Source organism: Macrotis lagotis, chromosome X (assembly GCF_037893015.1).
Source record: "Macrotis lagotis isolate mMagLag1 chromosome X, bilby.v1.9.chrom.fasta, whole genome shotgun sequence".
NCBI lineage: Eukaryota > Metazoa > Chordata > Mammalia > Peramelemorphia > Peramelidae > Macrotis > Macrotis lagotis.
In genome coordinates, this window is record NC_133666.1 from 335,574,050 (window position 1) to 335,582,783 (window position 8,734).

Consider the following 8,734-nt stretch of genomic DNA (forward strand, 5'->3'; position numbering starts at 1 on the left):
TCTATATTTAAAGAAGGGTTAACATTTTCATAATTGAAGTTTAGAATTTTATTTTTGAGGGAGTATCTTGCTTTGTAGAAGTAAACTGGTAAATAATAATAAAAGAACGTGGTCAACAAGATGGAGGACTTTAAAATATTTTTAATGATAGTGGTTCTTATTTTTGAGTGTCTATTTCCAGTGTCCACTGTGAAATCAATATTAAACAAAGATTTTCTAATTTTAATATAAAAATTCTGGCTACATGAGATATCATTTATGAATACAAAGATATATTTTACTTACATGATCTCTAATTTATTGATACAATAGTCATTTTCCCCTAATGTTTTCATGGTCTAATTTGCTAGAACTGATGGGACAGTTCTAGTAAATTCATCTTGCTAATGATTCTAGATTTCAGATGAATATAAAAATGACCTCCAAGAAAACCAGCAGAACCATTTCAATGTTTCAGATAATTATCAAGTACAGTGAATGTTCATTCTTAAAATTAAATTCTTGTAATTTATCAGAGTAGGAGCATAATGCAAGCATCTTTATTTTTTTATTTCTGCACCTATCTCATTATCTATAGTTGTAGAAAGAAATCATTTTGATGATGTAAGTTTTTCTTGATAAGCTTAATTTCAAATGTTGCCTCATTGAGACACCTTTAAATGAATGGACAACCTATAGATCTTTTCTATCAACCTATATATTTTAATATGTGTATTATAATATGCATATCTTGAACAAGTAGTATAAATAGACAATAAACTAGGCCCAGAATTAAACAAAAGGGAGAATAGGAGTATGATTATGGGCATATCATTGACCTTTCTTGGCCTTGTTTTATTCATTCGTAAAATAGAAAGAATATAGCACTTATTTTCCAGTATGGTTTCAGGATCAAATGAAATGATAATTCCAAAATACTTAGCTCTTGGCACATATTCAACACTATTTAAATGCTTACTATCATCAACATCTTCATAATTTCAACTTGTTTTCATTATTTCCATCTCTTCTGTTGAAGAGAATGATCTTCACATTGGCAAGAGAGGAATACAAATATGATTAAAAACTATTAAAGTACAAGATTGTGAGTAGTCATATCAACCTGCAATTCCACCAATGATGTATTAGTGATGTACTTATTTTTCGAAATCTCCAACATCCATTTTTTTTGTCTTACTCTTTGCCATTTTGCTGAATATACAAAGAAACTTCGATACTGATTAGAATTTTATTTCTATCAGTACTGATTTGGAACTATTCTATTAATTGTGGTTAGTAGTGTTTAGTTCTTTAGAGAGCTGTTCATAAAAGAAGATAATAACAAAAAGTGTAAAATCCTGTAATTAGACTTTTAAAAACCAACTGTGCATGCATAGACTAGATAAGACAACAGAGTCATTAGAAAGAGTTCTAGAATAGAATCCAGAGGTCTAGTTTCTATTTCCAATTCCGTCATAAAATAATTTTGGGCAAGTCACTTCCTTTTTTGGGGGGCCCAATTTAATTATAAAAGGAGAAAGTTGAGCTAGATAATCTCTAATATCCTTTCCAGTCCTTATAAGGGTTTAGGATTCTAAATTCATGTGAAAAATAATCAATTGAGCCAATTATCTATTATAACTGCTAAAACAAGTTAATACAAATGTAAGCTACACTAATAGAAGTAGTGTGCTAAAAAGAAAGGGAAGGGGAGTCTTGCTGTACTATAGAGTATTGTGTTCAATTTCTAAGCACCACACTTTAAGGGAGTCTGATAAAGTAGAGAAAGCAACCAAGCTATAGATGCTTCAGGAAATTGGGTTTTGGGGGGAATAGTTAAAGGAACTAAGAATGTTTAGTCCAGAAAAGATAAAACTGGGTGGGGGGAAGAGTTGGGAATAATGATTGTCTCCTAATATGAAAAGGGTGTAAATATGAATGAGAAATTATTTTGGATAAAACCAGTTCTTCTTGTCCTCAAAGTACAGAACTCATACATATGTATAAAGATTACAGGAAACAATAAAATGAAACCATTCAAGTCAAAGCAGAAATATTTTAAAAGAAATTCTTACAAGAAATAAATTTGACTAAATGAATTCTAAGATTCCTTTCAACTCTAAGATTCTATGATTCTATGCTTTGAGTTCTCACTTATAGTAGAGTATATTCAGAAAAGCTTTCATTTGTCACTGAAATTTTTGTTCCTACTCTACAGATGATTGCCAAAACCCACACTGATTTTGACCACAATGAGTCAGTGGTTTCCACAAGAAATCTAAGAAGCATATTCACTCAATTCTAAACCAAGGAATAGGTTGAAAAATTCTAAAAGCTGAATGCATAATTTCAGGGTCCAATAATATCCTTTAGCATATAAATCAATTGGCAAATATTTCCTTTTCCTTTCTACCTCTTGGTTTTTCTGGCTTACTTAAGTACTTGACTTAAATCTCATCTTTCCCAAAATCAATCCTTTATTAAGCACTTACCATATCTCTGGGCCTATGCTAATCCTGGTGGGGTAAAAGAGGCAAAACATAGTGTCCTGGGTTTTCTTATGTCATTATGAATATCATAGGCAGATGTGAGATCCATGTTGATACAGTTAGAAAAATGTGTAAATAGTGTCATTTGCTAAGACCTCAAAAGTTATGATCAATGGATCACTGTCAAACTAAAGAATGGTCTTCAGTATAGTGTCATAGCACTCTGCCTTTGATCTTATGCTAATCAACATTTTTGACAATGATTTGGGTTTATAGCTGACATGTTTATTACACTTGCCCATATCATCAAAAGAGGAGGGTTATCTTACCTTAGGATAAAACATAAGCTTCTAGTAAGATGAAATTCAATGCAATAAGGATAAAAATCACAAACTCAGAAAATATAGGCCAGAAAGTCCCTATTGACCATTTATTTAAACACATAAAAGGAAAAAAATACCAAGTTCAAAATTATCTTACATATAACTTTTGATTAAAGACTTTTGGTGAGGAAGAATTCATTAAGCTTTGTATGAGTTCATTTTCATTTTGGATAGCTTTCATTATTTGAAAATTCTTACTAATTTTTTCTATGCACAGATCATTCCTATCTTCATTCCTTGTGACTTTATCCTTGTTGGTGCCCAGACCTGGAAAGTTTTCCCTTCACCTTCACTTACTGACTTCCATGACTTTCTCAAGACAGCTCAAATCCTAAATCCCTTGGAACCTTTTCCTGTTCTCACTCCTCTATACACATTAAAAATAAAATCTCCCAACCTCATTCTGATAAGGCTTTATCTCCAAAAATTAAACATACAAATGCCAAAGCAAAATTATTACAGTTCTCAAGGACCTTCAAACTCAGTAAGAAATTATTAGTATGTATAAATTAATATAACACAAAGAAACTTGAAGAGGAAGTAAACACTGCCAGTTGGGTTAGTAAGGGAAACTTCACAGATGAGATGGCAAGCAAGAAGAGCTGTGAAGTATTCTGAAAAGATAATGAAGGTAAGAGAATGCATTCCAGGCATGAGACAATCTATGCAAATACACAAAGACACAGAATATCAAGTTTGGTAAATAGGTAGCTGATCAAGTTGACTAGAATGTGTTCAGTCCATGAAGGGGAAATTATATTAAATAAGTTTATGAAGTTATAATGGAGTGAGATTGGAGAAGATCTTAACATTAGACTAAGGAGTTTGACCTTTAAATTTTAAAAAGGGATATCTGAAGTCTTTTTTAAAGGGAGTGACATGATAAGACTTGTATTTTAGGAAGATTATATGGTGCCCATATGAAGACTATATTGAAGAATGAAGACACTGAAAGTAGTAATGAAGAATGGACAGAATCAAGATGCTGAAGAAATAGCAGGGACTCACCAGAATTCTCCTCAAAATTCCTCTGAACATCTTTAAATAGTCCTAAAACAATTTCTAGAGTGTAGAACTCATAATAGTATAGAAGGGAAACAATTTTGCAGTCCAAGACAACTTAAACCTTTCTCGGGAAAAGTCTGTATCACCATGGTGATAGTAAAACTTAGTCCAGTGCAGGCCATGGAAGAAGAGACCAGGCCCCAGAAAGCCAACAATCAGAAGCAACAGTGATTGATTCCAGAGCTATCAACTAACAGAAAATGAGAGGGTCCAAGAACTCATCAGAAGGTTAAGGGGTCTCTTTGCTGGCACTAGAGGCAGGACTCTTGTTTTAACCATCCTCAAATGTAGGTCTCAGTCTTAGGTGGCAATCCCAGAGTGAGGAGGAGCAGTAGTACATCAAGGCTTAGAACTGGAGACCCTCATCACAGTTCCAGGGAATAAAAGCGTATTTATGGTCACTCACATATCAGAGAACAGGACAGGAGATTAACATACACACATCTCCTTAGTTCAAACAATCTTGGAAAATGTGAAAATTTACAGGTCCCTAGAAGTATCTCTGAAAACTATTGCACAAAATCCATGCAGCTTGGGACAGAGTATAGTCCATAATGGAAACAGAACTTCATTTTAAAAATCAAGAAATGGACAGTAGGAAAAAAAATCTGTATATACTATGGTGACAAGGAAGATCAAAACATGCACTCAGAAGAAGTCAACAAAATTAAAGCTTCTGAATTCAAAATCTCAAAGAAAATGTGGTTTTAGGACATGGAAGCAGTCAAAGAAAAATATTAAAAATCAAATAGCAAAGGTAGAGGAAAAAATTATGAAGGGAATAACACTTACAAAAAACTAGGCTAAATAGTAAAAGTGGTTTAAAAAATTCAATGAGGAGAAGAATGTTTTGAAAATAATATGTCAAATGGAAAAAGATAGACAAAAATTCAATGAAGAAAAGAACTTAAAAAAAGTAGGATTGGACAAATGGAAAGGAGACATAAAAGCTCACTAAAGAAAATAATTCCTTAAAAATTAGAATTGAGCAAGTGAGAGTTAATGATACTATGTGACATCAAGAAATAATAAAATAGCCGCCGGCCCGGGAAAGTGATCCCGGCCCCAGTCAGTCGGTGGCTCGGCCCGCCCGCCCGCCCGCCCGTCCTTCCGTGGGTACCATCATGGCCGAAGCGGCCAGTCAGGTGCTGCTGGGCTCGGGCCTCACCATCCTCTCGCAGCCACTCATGTACGTGAAGGTGCTCATGCAGGTGGGATATGAACCTCTTCCTCCAACTATGGGAAGAAATATTTTTGGACGGCAAGTCGATATATCAACTCCCTGGCCTTTTTTGTTATGCTCAACATATTATGAGTATCGATGGAAAAAGCGGACTTTTTAAGGGCTTAACTCCCAGACTATGTTCTGGAGCCATTGGAACCGTGGTCCATAGTAAAGTTTTGCAGCGATACCAGGATTATGACAAGGCTGAGGAGTTAAAACAAGGACTTGAACCTTCACAAAAAATTGACCATCCAGTTTTGACAAAGTTGTCAAGGAGACTACTCGGGAGATGTTGGCTCGTTCTGCTGCTACCCTTGTCACGCATCCCTTCCATGTGATCACTCTGAGGTCTATGGTACAATTCATTGGCAAAGAGACCAAATATTGTGGACTATGTGACTCCATAGTAACCATTTATCAAGAGGAGGGCTTCCTAGGATTCTTTGAGGGGTCTTATTCCTCGTCTCCTGGGGGATATCATTTCCTTGTGGCTTTGTAATTCATTGGCCTACCTCGTCAATACCTATGCACTGGAGAGTGGGGTTTCCATTATGAATGAAATGAAGAGTTATTCCCAGCCTGTCACTGGATTCTTTGCCAGTATGCTAACCTATCCCTTTGTACTAATCTCCAACCTGATGGCTGTCAACAACTGTGGGCTTGCTGGTGGATGCCCTCCTTATGCCCCAATTTATTCTTCCTGGTTAGACTGTTGGTGCATGCTACAAAAAAGAGGGAAACATGAGCCGCGGAAATAGCTTGTTTTTTCGGAAGGTCCCCTTTGGGAAGACTTACTGTTGTGACCTGAGAATGTTAATTTGAAGATATGGGGCAGGGACAGTGACATTTCTGTAGTCCCAGATGCACAGAATTATGGGAGAGAATGTTGATTTCTATACAGTGTGGTGCGCTTTTTTTTAATAATCATTTTAATCTTGGGAAAATGGAGGTGTTTGGTGTCTGCCTTTTTTGTTCATTTCCCAATGCAAACTGCTTTACTGCTGAGATTCCCCAATGATTCTTTTTCCTGAAATGGGCAGTTTTTGCTTTGGGTTTAGATATGATTTCTATAAAGCAAAATTGCACTTTTCTGGAGGAATGGGCAGGTTATTATGGAGTTAAGGCCTCAGTTTTAAACTTTTTAAGAATGAAGAATCAGAAAATTCCAAAACAGGAATAGAAACAACTTGTGAAATGTCAGAAAAAATTGCTAAAGCAACGTTCTAGGAGATAAATAATTATCCTCCTCTTGTGGACTCTATCTAAGGAAATAGTAGGATCCCCACAGAGCCCGTTTCCTGATATAAGGCTTTGAAAATAACTAAATTTCTCTGACCCCATCCCTCATTTTGCACAACTCAGTGGAAGTAGAATGAGTTTTAAGAGTGAGATGTTAACAATAGCAAAGATTATTTTTAAATTCCTTTAACAAAAATGAAGTACAAAAACTTGGTAATTGGTAATTGACTTGGTAATGACTTCAACCCTCCTTCCCTATAAGCTCCACAACAAACCTTGTAAAGTAGAAAACAAATTAGAAAAATATTATGGCACTGTCTTTGGTCCTCTCTATGAGCTGAGTTCTTGCCATACCCAACAGGGCATTATAATATGATTTTAATTGTACATGATGTTTTTATTTTTTCTTCTCCTCTCCCCTTCCCCCATTTTGTTTAAAGGAGGGTGGGAGTCATTTAGTTTTAATTTCTAATGACACTCTAAAATAGGATTTTTGTAATGCTGGGTCTGATAATGTAGATTTCATTCTTCACTACCAAGATTTTCTTAGCCAGAGCATCAATAGCCTGGCACAATGTGACCCACAACTAAATGTGTTACAGAGATTTACAGAACAAAAAACATTTTAGAAGGAAATGGAAAAATAAAATACTAAAAACCTAAAAAAAAAGAATAAAATAAAACCAAAAGAAGGGGGGAAATGTAAGACAATGTGAAATATTTCAATAAAAAAACTGAAAAGCAGTTCCAGGAGATATCATTTAAAAAATATAGGACTTTATGAAATCCATGAACAAAAAAAAAAAAGTCTAGACATCATATTTGAAGAAATTATCAAGGAAAACTCCCCTGATATTCTAGAACCAGGGAGAAGAATAGAAATTGAAAGACACCATTGATGACCTACTGAAAGACATCTCAAAATGAAAACTCTAATGAATATTATGGTTAAATTCCAGAACTCCAAGTCAAGGAGAAAATAGTACATACAGCCAGAAAAAAATAACTCAAGTGTCATAGAGCCACAGTCAGGGTAACACAAGATTTAGCAGGTTCTACATTAGTAGATCAGAGGGCTTAGAATATGATATTACAGAGGGCAAAGGAACTTGAACTACAACCAAGAATTACCTACCCAGAAATATTGAATTTACTCTTTCAGGGGGAAAATGGCTATCTAATGAATAGATGACTTTCAAGCATTTCTGATGAAAAGATCAGAGTTACATAGAATATTTAACTTTCAAATACAAGACTCAAGCATATACAGGAAAGGGAAATCAGAAATTTTAACAAATTTAAACTTTTTTGCATTCCTACATGAGAAGATAATTCCTATTAATTCATAAATATTTTCTCATTATTAGGACAATTAGATGGAACTTATGTAGACAGAGGACACAGTTGTGAATTGAATATTATGGGATGATATCTAAAAATATAAAATTAAGAGTGAAAAAGAGGTATAAACTGTGAAAAAGGGAAAGAGAGAGAGAGATAGGTCAAGTTATCTGACAAAAAAGAGGAAAGAAAGAAGTATTACACTGGAGGGGGAAAATGTGAGATGGTGGAGGTATTCCTTGTAATTCCTCAACTGAATATATACATATATATATATATATATATATATATATATATATATATATATATAAAGAGAGAGAGAGAGAGAGAGAGAGAAAGGATGGTGGATTGGGGAGGTAGTAGTCAAAAGCAAAATACTTTTGAGGAAGGATAGGATGAAAGGAGAGAATACAATAAATCGAGAAATAAGATAGAAGGAAATATGGTTAGCAATCAAAACTCTGAAAAATAATTAGAATCATTTCTCTTAAAAAGGTCTCATTTATCTAACATATAGAAAACTGAGCCAAATTTATAAAATTAAGAATCATCCCCCAGTTGATAAATGATCAAAACATATAAGCAGTTTTCAGATAAAGCAATCAAAACAAAAGGCTCTAATTAACTATTGATTGGAGAAATGAAAAATAAAACAACCCGAGCTATTATCTCATACCTATTAGATTGGTTAATGGGTTGAAAAAGGAAAATGACAATGTTATAGGAAATGGTGGAAAACTGACCTTAATACATTGTTAGTGAAATTCTGAACTAATTTAGCTGTTATGTAAAGAAATTTGCAATTATAAAGGTTTGTAAAAAAAAAATGTGTACCCTTTAATAGCAATATCACTGGATCCGCATTCCAAAAGTTGAAAAACAGATATGAAAGGGAAATATATGCACAAATATTTGTTGTGTTTTTTTTTTCTGCTGGCAAACAATTGGAAATTGAGGGAATGCTCATCAATCAGATAATGGCTGAACAAGTTGAGAATATGATTGTGATGGAA

At 34.2% G+C, this 8,734-nt stretch overlaps 1 pseudogene; it reads left to right on the forward strand.

The window, feature by feature from the left end:
• Positions 1-5,040: 5,040 nt before the first annotated feature.
• On the forward strand, positions 5,041-6,288 carry LOC141498530 (mitochondrial carrier homolog 2-like; annotated as a pseudogene).
• The last annotated feature ends 2,446 nt before the right edge of the window (positions 6,289-8,734 follow it).